The sequence below is a fragment of the Bos mutus genome, chromosome 22 (assembly GCF_027580195.1).
Source record: "Bos mutus isolate GX-2022 chromosome 22, NWIPB_WYAK_1.1, whole genome shotgun sequence".
Lineage (NCBI taxonomy): Eukaryota > Metazoa > Chordata > Mammalia > Artiodactyla > Bovidae > Bos > Bos mutus.
This window is the reverse complement of record NC_091638.1, coordinates 39,524,331-39,541,305: the sequence shown is the minus strand read 5'-3', so window position 1 is coordinate 39,541,305 and position 16,975 is coordinate 39,524,331. Positions and strand designations below refer to the sequence as shown.

The following is a 16,975-nucleotide window of genomic DNA, read 5'->3' as shown; positions in this document are numbered from 1 at the left end:
TTTTCATGAATCACAGTAGAGCGTAGTGTTTTTAAAGCTTATTCGGTGGAGTCAAAAATAACGTGCGTTTGAATCTCATCTTTTCCACTTAACTGCATGATGGTGATGTAGTTGTTTACACTTTTTGTTTTTATTTTATTTTTTGACCACACCGCGTGGCTTACAGCATCTTAGTTCTCTGACCAGGGATCAAACCTATGCCTTAGGCATTGAAAGCGCTGAGGCCTACACCTGGACCACTAGGGAATTTCTAAACTTTTCAACCACAGCATTGTGATCTGTGAAATGAGGATGGCAACTTCTGCATCATCGAGACTGTAGTCGTTAAATGAAGCCCCTGGTGTGGGTTTTGGCACATAGTAGACATTTGGTGAATGCCAAACAAAATATGTACCCATATCCAGCCACTTCCGTTTCTATGAGATGGAGACCCCATGGTGTGTGTGTGTCTTCTCTGCATAAACAGAAGTCTATTCTGGGCACAGCCCTGCTAGGAATTCAGGTGGGTTGTCATAACCCCTTCTGCATCTAACCTGTGATAGATTTGTGGTTGGTATTACTGAGGCTACTTGAACTTCTCAGACTGTGTGTATGTGTGAGCGTGCTCTCAGTCATGTTCAACTCTTTGCAGCCCCTTGAATGGTAGCCCATCAGACTTCTCTGTCCATGGAATTTTCCAGGCTAGAAAACTGGAGTGGGTTGCCATTTCCTCCTCCGGGATCTTCCTGACCCAGGGGTCAAACCTGTGTCTCTTGCATCTCTTGCATTGGCAGGCAGATTCTGTGTCACTGTGCCACCTGAGAATCCCTTGCACTTACGTAGTTATCCCTTACTTTTTATCACTCTCCTTTTAGCACACTGTTTTTCATATCGCTAGATCTCTACTCCTGCAGCCCTGCCTTCATACCTACCCTTTCCTCCTTTTCTGTCATGCCCACCCATGCCTCATCCAACCTGGTTCTATTAATACTTTATAGGGCACCTTTTTTAATAGGAAAATAAAATTTTAAAATGTTATTTATGAGTACTAGAAAGTCTATTTCACAACATGCTCTACCCAAAAGGCCTCTATTTTTCCAGCTCTAGAAAGTCTTCTTAAATATAAGACCAATTAGAGTATGCGCAGGAGAGGCACATTGGTGTAAAACCAGCAAAAGACCTCAATGTGAAATCTAGACTTTGGATTTTTAAAGTATTTCCAGGACAAAAGTGCTTATTCACAAAGAAATACAATGTGTATTTCATCTGGTTAGTCCTCTAAGTTTTGGCTTGCTATCCTGTAGATACAAAATAGAGGACAGATAATAAAAAATAGAATAGTTTTTTTTTTTAGATAGCAGCTGCTTGGAGCTGCTTTCTTTGTTTTCCTTGTAAGTCCACATGTACGTTTATACATCTGAGTTCACAGTATGTCATTGCAGCGGAAAGAAGATGATATTATTGCTATTTTAATTTGGCAATCTTTTTAGAACCTATATTTTGAGATCTTTGTGTTTTGAATCTTTCTAATAAGAATGCTTGATTTGGGACTTTGGTATTTCTCCCCCAGGTAAGGAAATCTTGATGTACATTTCCAAATTCTAACCTAGTACCTTCCATTTTGGTCTTAAAGAAGTATTTATCATTCTCTCAGGAATGATTCGATGACATGTATGGTATCACTTACTACGTTAAATAGATGTGATAAGTGTAGTCACCTCCTGCCCACGAGAAGTGGGTCATAGTCCCATGTGATAATGGCTTGAAAGAGGTGAGAGGAGAAGGTCTCCTACTCATAAATTGGCTGTACTCTGCTCTGGTGCCCATAAATGCACAGATTCATTGTTGAGAATCACAGGATATGAATGACCTACAAGTGCGTATCTAAGCAAGGCTAAGTTCTGTGTAGATGCTGTGGCTTTGATTCCAGCTCACTCCACACACTAGAATAATTTTCCCAACAATTACAATTTTTCATTATCTGTGTTTCTTTCTTTCCCCCTGACCCTCTGCCTGTTACTCCAAGGAGTTTGGGCTCTCTTACGGCCTTTGCTGTGGTTAGGTATGATGAGGTTCTTACATTTCCAAAACACCAAAGCACACACACACCGGGCAGACACATGGTCGACCAGGGAACATATTGGCTGAGTGCAGGTGGTCCTGCTGTAGCTCATGGGAATAATGATGGATGCTCCATCGTGCTTACAATTATTTTCTTCAGTTAAACATGGAGTATTTCACATCAGATTTCCTGATGATGATGTAACACTTGAGATCTGAGTAGTGACTGTCTCCTTTGGAGGGGGTGTGAATTTCCATGGTAATAACCCATTCTCTAAGCAGTTTCCATGACTTCACTGTCAGCATGACCCTGATTTCATGACCCCAGTAACTTTGAATAGTGCCTGACATCCTTTGGTTGCGGACAGAATTGAAGGTCAGTCTCAATGTTGAAATGCAGTGAGGCAGATTTCCTGCGAGTGCTTTGTTGAACACCAGTAAAGGAAGGATCGCTTCCAGGTACAGAGCAGAGCAAATCGTGGCAGCCCCACAAGGTTTTATGCTTTTGTGCCCACGCAGTACTAAAAGGCGCACTCATTTCATAGATACCTACTGCTGAGTGGAATGTTACAGTTTTCCAACACATGTTACTAAATGCATCTGGAGAAAGAAGACCCTTTTTCCAGTTCACACACCTTTGGGCTAGTGGCCCTCTGGAAGATAAAGGAGAAAGGAAGGCTCAAGTTTGATTTTAAAGAATTTTTTAAATAAAATAGGGTAAAATAAGAAATAGGTGAGGCATGAAGATACTTGTTAAATCACTAAGAGAATAAATAGATGGTTGTTTAGCTAATTTATTAGTACAAAAAATACGTATTTTCTGTTTGGTAAAATAGAATCTTCTCTATCAGCCTGTTTTGAAGTCCTGTAGAAATGTAAAAAGCCAAAAGTCATCAAAATGCTCCTTTAATGTATTCTCATTATTTGGGTAACACACTGATTGGGTTCTCTCTTTAAAGAACAAGGATGAAAGCCTGTGTTTATAGGACGGTTGAAATGACAGTGGACTGATCAGGCGATTTGTTGATGATACTTTGTTTCGAAAATAACTCAAAAAGGTTTAATTAATTTTGATGTGAAGTTACAAATCTTCCTTGACAAGTTGAGGTTTCGTCCTGGTAAACATTGTAAATTTAAAACGTAGCAAGTGGAAAATGCATTTAATACACCTAACTTACTGAACGTCAAACCATCCTAGCTTGGCCCAGCCTACCTGAAACGTGCTTAGAATACTTACATTAGCCAATGGTTGAACCTGTTTATCTAACACAAAGCCTGTTATTGTTAACAAAAAGTATAGCACAGCATGAAGTTTTCATTGTCTCGTGGGATTTACTGAATAGTGAAAGGGAAAAAGGAAGGGTCATCTGATACAGAAAGGTTGTATATGTATTGGTTATCTACCCTGTGATCATGTGACTGACAGGAAACTGTGGCTGACTGCCTTGCCTGTCATCAGATGACAGTTTATCTTACCATCTCAATAGCCTGGGAAAAGAGCAAAATTCGAAATTATGTGTATCACTTTCAGAGTATCATCAAATCAAAATTATAAGTTAGGGACTCTCTGTATAGAGCAGAGACTACTCAGTTCTCAGAGTGACATTATGTTTAACTCGACCTGTATTTTTTTTAAATCAAGAATCTTCTATCATCGCCCTTGAAATTGGGTTCTGGTTTGATTTTTCTTTCTTGCAATCTGTTTCTTCATTATTTCCCTTTGAACTGTTTCCTCCAATATCCCCATGAGCATCAAAATGCCTTTGAACCATGCAACCATCTTAATGACTTTCAATCTGTTGCTTATAGAAGTTTGGGATTCCCAAGCTTGTAAAATTTTGATTTTATAGGTTTGATTTTTGTGGTTTTTTTTTTTTTTTCCTTTTGAGGAAGGACATGATGATTATCTTTGAATATGTGATGGCGAAGAAATCTCATTTGTATTGCTACCCAGTTGCCATTGTTATTTAAATGCCAGAAATTTTATTTATATTTCCTGAGTCTATTGAACTTCAGAATTATAAATGCATGATTCTTTAAAAGCATCTATATTTAGAAACTTTTCTCAGGTGGTTTTCTTTTCAGCTTCTTTTTTAGACCTTGTTGGGTATAATCACTTCTGAATCTTTGCATCAGACACAAAGAAAATTTTTATCATGTCTGCATCCAGGGGCCCAATCAATAGCATGTTTCTTATACATTTAAGAAATAAGTTGATGTATTTATAGGTTGTCTTATAGTACTTCTTTTTGACAACCTGTCTTCAGCAACTCCATTAAAGCTTTTTTCATTTAATGCTAGCTCCTTCTTCTGGGAGCATTGGGCCCCTTTGCACAAGTTTTTTTTTTTTTTTTTCTTCTTATTCCAATTTCTATCCACAAACTGACTGCTGTCATTGGATTTTTGCTAAGGTCTGTTGCTCATACATTTGGGCCTTCCTCTCTCTGTCCTAGGAGAAGGCAATGGCACCCCACTCCAGTACTCTTGCCTGGAAAATCCCATGGACGGAGGAGCCTGGTGGGCTGCAGTCCCTGGGGTGGCTAACAGTCAGACACGACTGAGCGACTTCACTTTCACTTTTCACTTGCATGCATTGGAGAAGGAAATGGCAACCCACTCCAGTGTTCTTGCCTGGAGAATCCCAGGGACGGGAGAGCCTGTTGGGCTGCCGTCTATGGGGTCACACAGAGTCGGACATGACTGAAGTGACTTAGCAGCAGCAGCAGCACTCTGTCCTTCCTTCACAGTTGAAAGCAAACTTCAAAACTCCAATGTTTCCAGAGTTGCTAACCCATTCTTTATATCACTCAGTGGTGCAGACTGCTTAATTATTTTTCTCCATCTGGAGAGGCTTAGTAATTAAATGAAATGGCAGCACCTGGGATTATTTATAGACGTGGAGAAGGCAGGAGGAGTTCTTGATGACTCATCCAGGGCTGGCAAGGAAGGCTTTTTCTCCACTTCCCTGGGTCTCCCCCCACCAAAGGAGCTGTGATTTGTCCTTCCTCTAACCCACCACTTCTCTTTCCACTCCATCTCACAGTCTCGCTCTGATGTCAGTCGGTTTCTTCTGACTTTGTACTGCGAATTCATGGAGGACTGGGAGCCTCTGCTCACTCATCAAGTGCGTCTCTTGTGGGTGACTCCCATTGTGACTTGGTGGTGCAAGTACTTAGGTGAATTCAGTGCAAACATATGCAGGCTGTCCCAAGTCTTGACTGGAAAGGCGCACTCGATAGCCTGGTAGCGAAGAAGTGATTAGAAACAGGCATTAGGGAGTGTTGTTTGGTCACTAAGTTGTGTCCGACTCTTTTTGCGACCCCATGGACTGTAGCCCACCAGGCTCCTCTGTCCATGGAATTTTCTGGGCAAGAATATTGGAGTGGGTTGCCTTTTCCTTCTCCAGGGAATCTTTGCTTCTCAGGGATCAAACCTGCATCTCCTTCTTGGCAAGTGGATTCTTTACTATGAGTTACCTGTGAAGCCCATGAGGGAGGGTAAGACCTGAGATTACTGGACTACAGTCTTGGAGGTGGAGGTCCATGTCTTGTTCCTCTGCTTCCTGTCCCACCATCCACCTTTCTCTAGCCCTCACATCAGTGTCTTGACCTCACTTGTTGCTCAGGATATTTGTAGTGGATAGGACTAACTTACAGGAAGCCTTTTAGGATCCCACCACAAGACTGATGATTTGGGTTTTGGAAAAGCACGTGCCTAGGTAACTGCGTAAGCTTCAGCTGAAAAAGGTGATGGTTTTACAGAAGGGTAAGGCTTTTGAAATGGTGAAGGACACTGACCATGAGGATTCTCAGACTGCGGATCCACTGAGGAGGCAGTTCTAATCTGGGACTCCTTTGGGTCTAACATTGCTCTCAACTCTATGTCTGCTTATGCCTGTAGTTGGGAAAAGCATCAGGGCTTGAAACTTCTTAAAAGGTACAGTGCATTCAGAGGCCTTAAAGGAGTGTGTTAGTGCCAAGAATATCTGGGTGTATCTATGTCTGAAATTGTTCTTATAAAGTTTCCCACAGGAAATTCCCTGGCAGTTCAGTGGTTAGGACTCTACTTCCATAGTAGGTGGGTGGGTGGGTGTTCTATCCCTGGGTCGGGGAGCTAAGACCCCACAGGCAGTGTCATGGCCATTTGGGGGAAAAAAAAATTAAGTTTCCCACCGAAATGATTTTATCTCAGTAGATGATGGGTGGGGAGAGAGGCTTTTTTGGATTGTTGGCTCTTCTTCATTCTACCATGACTCTTTTTCTTGTGCATTTCCTTCCTAGGGTTAGTTTCTTTGTATTTCTGTTCATCTGTATGTATGTCTTTTTTCTTGCTCTTGCTGTATCTCTGCTTGTGTTGACTCATTTTACTCATTCTGCGGTATGTTAAGCACCTTCTTCCTGCCATTCTTCATTAGCATGGCGAATGCATCCTCAGAAGGTAGCTTGCCCTCAAAGTAGTTAGGTAACTGTAAGCTTTGAAAAGAGGTGGCCTTTGAATTGTTGCTTTACTAATAGCATCATTTTTTCATTGGGAGGTAGGGGAAGACAGATCAAATTAAGTAGATAAAGTATCGAGAAAAGAGTACAAGAATTATGTCTTTATATGTATAATTTCAGAATGATAAATATTTAATTATAAGAGTATGGATTTCCTATTTGTGAGTTTTAGAACTGGAGTTTCCTCCATTTTTCATTTTCCTCCTATTTTTCCACAAAGCACAACACCAGTATAAACCACCCTTTTTTATTTATGGTGACCTGAAGTCACCTTTTCGGTTAATTTTTTTTTTTTTAACCATCCTGAGAAATGGTTTTTCTTTTTTAATGAACAGCACATTTTCTATCATGGCTATAGATAATTTTTTTTTTTTTTTTTTTTTCCTTAACTACGACTGGACCTGTGGGCAAGGTGAAATGAATGCCTCTACCCCATAGAATGAAGGGAGAAGGAAGGGAGCAGAGAGAAAGAAGGAGAAAAGAAAGGAGTGAGAAGGAAAGGAAGGAAAAAAATATTAAACCCACTACCAAACACCCAGCAAAAAAAAAAATCCAAGAACTATTTTTGAGTCAGAGACTGAGTGAATTTGTGTCAGGGACTCGTGATGGATTTTTACAACTTCTTCCTTAGACTGCTTTTGGGAATAATTGAAGTAAACTAATATTATTCTTAATTTATCCCTTTCCAGTTGCTGCTGTTTGAATATCATCCTCCTCACATTTTCCACATCCTTGGTTTTATCCAGTTATAAGTTCAGTTCTTTCACTACATTACCTAGAAGTGTAATTTCGGAATGTTTTGGGCTAATTAAGAGAATTTTTTTTTTTTTATACACAGCAAGAATTAAAATACATATGTTCCAATTAAACTTTTAACAGCTAATTGATTTCACAAGACCTACCATTAAGTGAGGGCAGAGTTGTCTTTAATGCTCAGGTGCAATCGTGGAATAGATGTGTGGATGTACAACATTGCATTTATGCCCTATGAGGTGTTTTCAGTACATCTCCTGTCTGCAAATGGCCTGTAATTCAAATTTCCTCTTAGTGGACATTATGGAGGACTACAATTGGCGAAGCATTACATAATTAAGAAACTTTGAAAAAGACCATGTGAAAATCTTCTTTAATTAAATCATTGCACTTCAAGGACAGTTACCAAATTCTTTGCCTTTGTACATCACTAAATGATGGTTTAGATTCTACCGTTTACTTTAGAATTTAGATGTTTTGGCCAGTCACCGAATCTGATTGTCATAGTCTCAGATGAAATACTGGGAACTCTATAGTGATCCCATTGTAATGACAGAAGAGAGATTGGCTGTCTGAGAGCGAAGTGGTTGGCCATGATCCCATAGCTCTTTGAAATCTACTAAGCTAAGAATTCTAGTTTTGTTACTGTGAATCCAGTTGTCTGATTTTTCTTAAGCTCCGATTTCCCTGAAGTAGATGTACATACCTTAACTATTAATAATTAAATCTCTTGGGACAACTCTACACACAAAGCATCTTGCATCCCAAGGTTAGAGGTGAGTGACAACTCTCTTCTTTTCCTTCTCTTTCCTCTAGGTAAACTAGTTGAAAAGATGCTTCTAAACAGAATGCAAGCACTTCTAATAAAAGTTAGTGTTTATCACAGACTTAATGCATGTAATCTTTACTGAGACTCCCCTCAAGGTGTTATTGTATCCATTTTACTGATGCACAAGGTGAGGCATGGAACTTTTTTCAGTATAAATTACTCAACATTGTATCAGCCAATAAATGTTGGAGCCAGTATTTCAACAGCAGTAGGGTATCTCCAGGGTCTGTGCTCTTTGTGTAAAACTGAATCAGAAAATTTGGCTATTGTGTTGGAGAAGGTAGAGAAAGAAGTGTATATCATTGGTACCAGTTATTATATATGTATATGTGCTTCTGAGCCTCTCTTAATTTTTCTGGTACCCAAAAGTTATTTTTCTCCTAACTTAAAATTTTGTCCTTACTCTTTTTGCCTACAATTAAAACCTTTGATCTCATTCTAAATTCCCTTAGACTCTGTGCCTGTAATTATTTTATAGATTTGATGACAGCTTTTTTTCTTCTGCCTTTTCCCTTTTATGAAAAGGCTATAAAGGGAATTGAATGAATGGTATGGTTAGATAAGGATACTGTGAGTGAACAGGGTTAAGATTTGAACAGTCATTTATTAACTTTTTTAATGGCAGTGGTTCTTGAGGGAGGGGTGCAGGGGATTTTCCCCTCAGAGGACCTGAAGCCATGTCTGGCTACACTTCAGTGTGTCACATTGAGGTAGCGGTGCTGCTGGTATCTAGTGGATGGAAGCCAGGGATGCTGCTCAGAATTCTGCAGTGCACAAGAGAGCCCTTCACAACACAGTTTGGTCTGGCCCAAATGTCAGCGCTCACATTGAGAAACCCAGCTTTGCGTGAGGACACCAGAGGGTTTCGATCTCAGTAGATGTGGGCTATCCGGGCTGCTGAAACTCCAGTACTTTGGCCACCTCATGCAAAGAGTTGACTCATTGGAAAAAACTCTGATGCTGGGAGGGATTGGGGGCAAGAAGAGAAGGGGACGACAGAGGATAAGATGGCTGGATGGCATCACTGACTCAATGGACGTGAGTCTGAGTGAACTCCGGGAGTTGGTGATGGACAGGGAGGCCTGGCATGCTGCAATTCATGGGGTCGCAAAGAGTTGGACGTGACTGAGCAACTGAACTGAACTGAACTGATCCGGGCTGCTTGGGTTATTCTGCTAGCTGATGGCTGTAAGAATAACTAAATCATCCCATGCCTGAGAAGTCCCCTAGGACTCTGGTCAACCAGGGTTTCGTTGACTGGATTCTAAGATAAGACTTAAAGACTTAGATGCCTGTTTGCAGGGAAGGAATGAAAACACAGGTATAGAGAACGGACTTGCAGACACAGTGGGGGAAGGAAAGAGTGGGATGAACGGAGAAAATAGCATCAACATATGTACACTACCATGTGTAAAATGTATAGTGGGAAGTCACTGTATAATATAGGGAGCCCAGCCTGGTGCTCTGTGGTGACCTCAAGGGGTGGGATGTGGGGAAGGGGGGGAAGCTCACAAGGAAGGGGCTATATGTGTAATTATGACTGATTTGTGTTGTTGGTGGGCAAAACCCAACACAACACTGTAGAGCAATTTAAATCAACCCTGCCTCTAGGTATTCCAACCTCACCTCAGCCCCTAGAAATGAAAGAACCCAGGGGAAATGTGTTCCCAGGCACCGCAATGATTTGTGAAACAAGCACCGATTTAATAGTACATTCACTTAGACCTAGAAAAGTAAACAAAGGTTAAGAGCATGTGCAAATGCCTTTGAACTAGACTTCAGTGGGACTGGTTTGAAAAACAGAGATCAAGGAAGCTCCCTTGGTGTAGGCTGTAGGAGACCGTGTCTCCATGAATCACAGGATGCTCTTGTTCCCACGGTCCCTGTGCTTTCCTAGGGCAGGATTTTAAAGCTATTAATGCTGGTTTTATTTCAGAGGTCTGTTACGGCTTCTCTCTTTGGCCATCTCGGCATTGTCCCAGAGGAGTGAGGAACCGTCTTGAGCTGGATGAATCCAATTGTTACTCACCTGTGGTGCTGCTGCATTGAGTTGCCCAAATGAGAAGCTTGCAGTTCTGAGTTCCGGGTTTACATGAAACCCACTGTTTGTTTTCTTTGTCTGTAGCATTTTAATATATATGATACAAGTGTGCTTATCTGAAGCCCAGAGCTTTTGTTTCTCTCTGTGTTCCGGATGAGACTTACCTGTCTTCTGTTAAGATTTTTTGTTCATGGAATGTGCTGAATCTTCATTGCTGCTCGGGCTTTCTCTAGTTGCGGAGAGCAGGGGCCACTCTCTGGTTGAGGTGTGCTGGCTTGTCTTGTTGTGAAGCATGGGCTTTAGGTGTGAGGACTTCAGTCGTTGTAGTATGTGGGCTCAGTAGTGCTGCGTGGGTCTAGTTACCCCCGGCATGCGGGATCTTCCAGGACTGGGGATCAAACCGGTGTCCTCTGCATCGCAAGGCAGGTTCTTAATCACTGGAGCACCAGAGGAGCCCTATCTTTTTTTTTTTTAGTATTTATTTGGCTGCACTGGGTCTTACTTGCAGTATATGGGATCTTTAGTTGCAGCATGTGGGATCTAGTTCCTTGACTAGGGATTGCACCCGGGCTGCCCTGAATCAGGAAAGTGGAGTCTTAGTCACTGGACCACCAGGGAGGTTCCAGTAACTGCCTTACTTGAGCATACCTTGACCCATACTCCAAAGCACTTGTCTGGTACACCATAGGGATTCGATGTAAAGACAGACTGTTTTGCACAGCTCTTCTTAGTTGGTAGAAATCCATTCAACTATTTTTCCATGAGGTGGTAACAAATGAAGAAGAAACTTAGTTTTATTTATATGAGCAGCTGCTGCCGCCGCTGCTAAATCACTTCAGTTGTGTCCAACTCTGTGCGACCCCATAGATGGCAGCCCACTAGGCTCCCGCATCCCTGGGATTCTCCAGGCAAGAACACTGGAGTGGGTTGCCATTTCCTTCTCCAATGCATGAAAGTGAAAAGTGAAAGTGAAGTCGCTCAGTCGTGTCCATCTCATCGCGACCCCATGGACTGCAGCCTACCAGGCTCCTCCATCCATGGGATTTTCCAGGCAAGAGTACTGGAGTGGGGTGCCATTGCCTTCTCTGATTTATATGAGACTTTTCCTCATTTCTCTAGTATCCACTTCTTCCTCTGTCATCTTGGTCTTGGTAATACCATCTGGCCAACTGTGATATTTTTCAGGAATGCAGTCCTGTGGTTTGTGAGAGAAACAGAGACTATTTGGAGAACTTCCATAATACTTTAACCCTCCTATCTTTCACTTGCAACGAGTAAGCACCCAAATGTGATACAGTAAAACACACAGTATTTGGGGTGTCTATTATTTTTTTATTGAAGTAGAGTTGATTTACAATGTTAATTTCTGCTGTGCAGCAAAGGGAATCAGTTTTACATACACATACATCCACTGTTTTTCAGATTCTCTTCCCTCATAGGCCATTACAGAGCATTGAGTACAGTTCCCTCTGCTGTACAGTAGGTTCTTACTAGTTATCTATTTTATATACGGTAGTGTGTATGGGTCAATCCCAGTGTCCCCCTTATCCACAGGTAACTGTGATTTTGTCTTCTACATTTGTAACTTATTTCTGTTTTGTAGATCACTTCATTTGTATTCTTGTTTTCTTAGATTCCACATATAATGAATATCACATGATATTTGTCTGACTTTCTCACTTAGTATGACAGTCTCTAGGTCCATCCATATTGCTGCAGATGGCATTATTTCAATTTTTTTTTTTTTAATGGCTGGGTAACGTTCCCATTGTTTCTTTATTAGGACTGCCTAGCTGTCTTTTGAGAAAGATGTTAGCATTGAGTTCGCCTGCTTTGGGTTTTGTGGGAGTCCTAAACATACCTATACATTGACTTGCCTGAACACGTTTATATAGCAGATTCTATTTTTCTCAGTCCTTTGAGTTCTCTGAATATGTATTAAGTTATGTGATTTTTCTGTTCATGCAAATTCCTAGGTTGCTGCATATAAAATCATTGAGTTAATTAATTTAGATCTCACTTATTTGGCATCTGGGTTTGTCCGAAGTTGAGGTAAGCTGGAACTTACTTAAGAAAGCATTAATTAGACACATAAGTATTATAGATTGCATTGCAGTGAGAGGAGCTGCTTAATCTGTGTGTATCAGCTGAATATTATCGACCAATTTTATGTAGGATTCATTTGATACCAATCTTTTGGTTCTAACAGAGAACTCTTAGATATCATATAAATGGATTTGGTGAGGAGCACTCCTAAAATCACATCGGTGTGAGCCACATATAATGAAATAAAAACCTCTGTCTCTAGAGACCTCTTCCTGGACCCCATAAAGGGGCTTGAACCATAAAGAAGGCTGATAAAGAAGCTGAGCACCAAAGAATTGAGGCTTTCTAATTGTAGTGCTGGAGAACGCTCTTGAGAGTTCCTTGGGCTGCAAGGAGATCAAACCAGTCAATCCTAAAAAGAAATCAACCCTGAATATACACTGGAAGGACCGATGCTGAAGTAGAAGCTCCAGTGCTTTGGCCACCTTATGCAGAGAGCCAAGTCATTGGAAAAGACCTTGATGGTGGGAAAGACTGAAGGCAAAAGAAGAAGGGGGCAGCAGAGGATAAGATGGTTAGCATTACCGACTCAATGGACATATATTGGAGCAAACTCTGGGAGATACTGGAGGACAAAGTGGCCTAGTATGTTACAGTTCATGGGATGGCAAAGGGTCAGACACGGCTTAGTGACTGAACAGCAACAATTTCTAAAATGATTTAGACTCTTAGATAATTCCATTCCTGAGTCTTTTTTATCTGTATTTGTGAGGTCTTACTTGACTTTCTGCAGGGTTTTCCCAAGCAGCTTGGCGTCCTTGAGCACCATTCTGATAAGGTTTCAATGAATTATTTCTATTTTTAGGCACCTCTCCAATGGTGGCTGCCAGGCACCAGTTCTTTTTTTTTTTTTTTTTTGACTACTGATTATCAGGTTTAGTGCCAGATGTCTCAGAAATGCAAGCAGCTAACTAACACACGATTACTAGATCGTTCAGGACAGGAAACAAATGTCTAGGGCCACATCTGAACTCAGCAACCTGGCTACCCTCCTTTTTTTTTTTTTTTTCTTTAAACGGCAGTCAACCTAAAGCTTTGGTTCCTCTCTGTTTTATGTTGTACAGGTGAAAGATGTCCTCATCCCACTAAAGTACTTCGGACGGGTAAAATTCCAAGACTTCTAAAAAAGAATTACAATTTCCAATTCGCTATGAATATAAACAAACAAAAAATAAACCCAGCAGGTGGCGGTTGTGGATCGTGGTCAAGAGATTGTTCTGCCAAGCATTGTACATGCATTATCTCTTGTAATGCTCCTGCCAGTCCTCTGAGAAGGAGCTTCTGATTCCAGAACATTTCTCCGATGCTTAGATTTCCTTTGATTGTGAAATCAATGTTAGGAAAAAATTTCTGGTGAGGGTTGGCATTTTGGAATGATAGTTCTATCCTAAAATTTAGATTTGTCCCTCACTGGCCTACTCATTTGGACAAAGCTATTCCTTCTCTCGCTGCCTCAGTTTCTTTGTCCATAAAATGGAGATACTGCTATCCTGTTGATTTGTCATGAGCTTCAAATAAAATCATGTCTGGGAAAGTGCCATGGAACAGAATTTGAACCAGTCTGTAAAATTTGTAGTATTTCAGTGACTGTAATAAGTAATCATTTACATGATATTGATAACGAGTAACAACTGGAGTCCAGATGCTAAAATAAAATGAAATACTTTGTTCTTTTAAAAAAAAAATTTTTTTTAATTTTCTATTAGGGTGTGGCCAATTAACATGTTGGGGTAGTTTCAGGTGAAGAGTGGAGGGACTCAGCCATGCACATACATGTATCCATTCTCCCCTCAAGCCCCCTCCAATCCAAGCTGCCAGATAACATTTAGCAGAGTACCCTGTGCTATACCGTAGGTCCTTTCTGGTTAACCATTTAAAATATAGCAGGGTGTACAAATCTGTGCCAAACTCCCTAACTATCTCTTCCCCTCATCCTTCCCTCACTGCTCCCCAGCAACCATAGATTTGTTCATTCTCTAGTCTGTTTCCATTTTATAAAGTGAGTTCATTTGTATCATTTCTAAAAGGGAATACTCTGAATGATTGCTTCCCTGTACCCTGAAGCCTGGCCCAGAATAGATACATTAAAATAATCATCCTCTATGACCCACCTCCCAGAATATTGGAAATAAAAGCAAAAATAAACAAATGGGACCTAATTAAACTTAAAAGCTTCTGCACATCAAAGGAAACTATTAGCAAGGTGAAAAGACAGCCTTCAGAATGGGAGAAAATAATAGCAAATGAAGCAACCGACAAACAACTAATCTCAAAAATATACAAGCAACTCCTACAGCTCAACTCCAGAAAAATAAATGACCCAATCAAAAAATGGGCCAAAGATCTAAATAGACATTTCTCCAAAGAAGACATACAGATGGCTAACAAACACTTGAAAAGATGCTCAACATCACTCTTTATCAGAGAAATGCAAATCAAAACCACTATGAGGTACCATTTCACACCAGTCAGAATGGCTGCGATCCAAAAGTCTACAAATAATAAATGCTGGAGAGGGTGTGGAGAAAAGGGAACCCTCTTACACTGTTGGTGGGAATGCAAATTAGTACAGCCACTATGGAGAACAGTGTGGAGATTCCTTAAAAAACTGGAAATAGAACTGCCTTATGATCCAGCAATCCCACTGCTGGGCATACACACTGAGGAAACCAGAAGGGAAAGAGACACGTGTACCCCAATGTTCATCGCAGCACTGTTTATAATAGCCAGGACATGGAAGCAACCTAGATGTCCATCAGCAGATGAATGGATAAGAAAGCTGTGGTACATATACACAATGGAGTATTACTCAGCCATTAAAAAGAATACATTTGAATCAGTTCTAATGAGGTGGATGAAACTGAGACTATTATACAGAGTGAAGTAAGCCAGAAGGAAAAACATAAATACAGTATACTAACGCATGTATATGGAATTTAGAAAGATGGTAACGATAACCCTGTGTACGAGACAGCAAAAGAGACACTGATATATAGAACAGTCTTATGGACTCTGTGGGAGAGGGTGGGAAGATTTGGGAGAATGTCATTGAAACATGTGAAATGTCATGTATGAAACGAGATGCCAGTCCAGGTTCAGTGCACGATGCTGGATGCTTGGGGCTGGTGCGCTGGGAAGGCCCAGGGGGATGGTATGGGGAGGTTGGGAGGGAGGAGGGTTCAGGATGGGGAGCATGTGATTTTTTTTTAAAAAATAAAATTAAAAAAAAAAAAATAAGAAAAAAAAAAAATAATCATACTGCTTTGGGCACATCAACTATATGCATCTTCCCAGGCTCCTTGTGTTTGGTGGAGGGTGCTTGAGCTCTCTGATTACCTTGAGTGTGAGACAAGGTTCTGAAGTCTAAGTGTTGTCATTGGTGCTGTAATTCAGGAGGAGGTAACCAGATTCAAATTTCTTCAAGGAGCATCTACACATCTCTCTTACTCCTTTAAAGACGAGCTAAAGTAATTACTCCTAACACCTGGGATGGTGAAATAAATATTAATTTAATTGGAGCAGCCAGTCAGCTGGGGGAGAAACAAGGAACACATTGGTATGGGCCCAGATGCCTGCACATGGTGAGTGGGGGGTGCTCTTCGGAAGTCAGAGGACCCCATCAGCTCTGCCCCCACCTGACTGCTGAATTCCTAGTCGTGAATTTCACTCCAGTGTCAAAGTTGTAAACCAGGTATCCTTTATGTGGCCTTATTTGTGCTGGAAATGTATCCTGTCTTTGGAGATCCTTTATTATTGTCTGCCTGGTTAGGGACACTGCCAGCAATAATGATGTGATTGCTGGAGGCTTCTTAATGCTATGGCATGAGAATGATTGTGCTGGCAATCTGTTTCATCCGTCCCCATGGTCACTGTGCGCCATTCATTGGGTTGTGAGTGGGAGGTGCTTGTCATCTGTGTTTTGCGGCTCTCACTCTCTGTTCCTCCTTGTCCAAGGGGATATGATCAGCCCATACACATGTCCCTCTCTCCTCTCCTGTGGCTGTTCCATTGCCTTCTTTGTTTATTCCTTTTGCAAAGCTGCAGAGTCCACATGGTGTCCCATGTACTGTGGGCAGCATGGTGTCCAGAGAATTGAATAGACTATGGACCCTGTCATGTTATCAAGGATGTGACTCCATGCATACACACATGGATGTGTGCATGCACACACACACGCACACACACACTTTAAGACAAGAACCTTTCTCTGTTTGCTGTTACAGTCTCACTGCTTACCACAGACGTATCATGCTGTGTGCAGTCACTCAGTTGGTCTGAGTCTTTCTAATACCATGGACTGTGGCTGCCAGGCTCCTCTGTCCATGGGGTTCTCAGGCAAGAATGCTGGAGTGGGTTGCCATGCCCTTCTCCAGGGGATCTTCCCCACCCAGGGATCGAACCCACATCTCTTGGGTCTCCTGCATTGGCAGGCGGATTCTTTACCATCAGTGCCACCTGGGAAGCCCTCAGAGGTCCTGAATGCAAGCAGAAGTCACTACTTAAGAGAGTCTGCTTGATGAAGCAGAGAGACTCTGGATCTCGCTGGCTTGATTCAATCCTAGTTCAGCCCATCAGTACTTGTAAACTTCATCTCAGTTTTCTCATCTGGACAATGGAACAGATGAAAAGAGACCTACGTTTCAGGATTGCCGTGAGGACTGTGTTTGTGAAAACAGATGGAATGAACATGTGTGTGGTGCAGAGTAGGCT

General features: G+C 41.4%; 1 protein-coding gene across 5 annotated transcripts in view; it reads left to right on the top strand.

Annotated features, from left to right (window-relative positions):
* PTPRG (protein tyrosine phosphatase receptor type G) overlaps nt 1-16,975 on the top strand; it is a 775,417-nt gene that overhangs the window by 537,269 nt on the left and 221,173 nt on the right. The gene's annotated exons all lie outside the window — the stretch shown is intronic.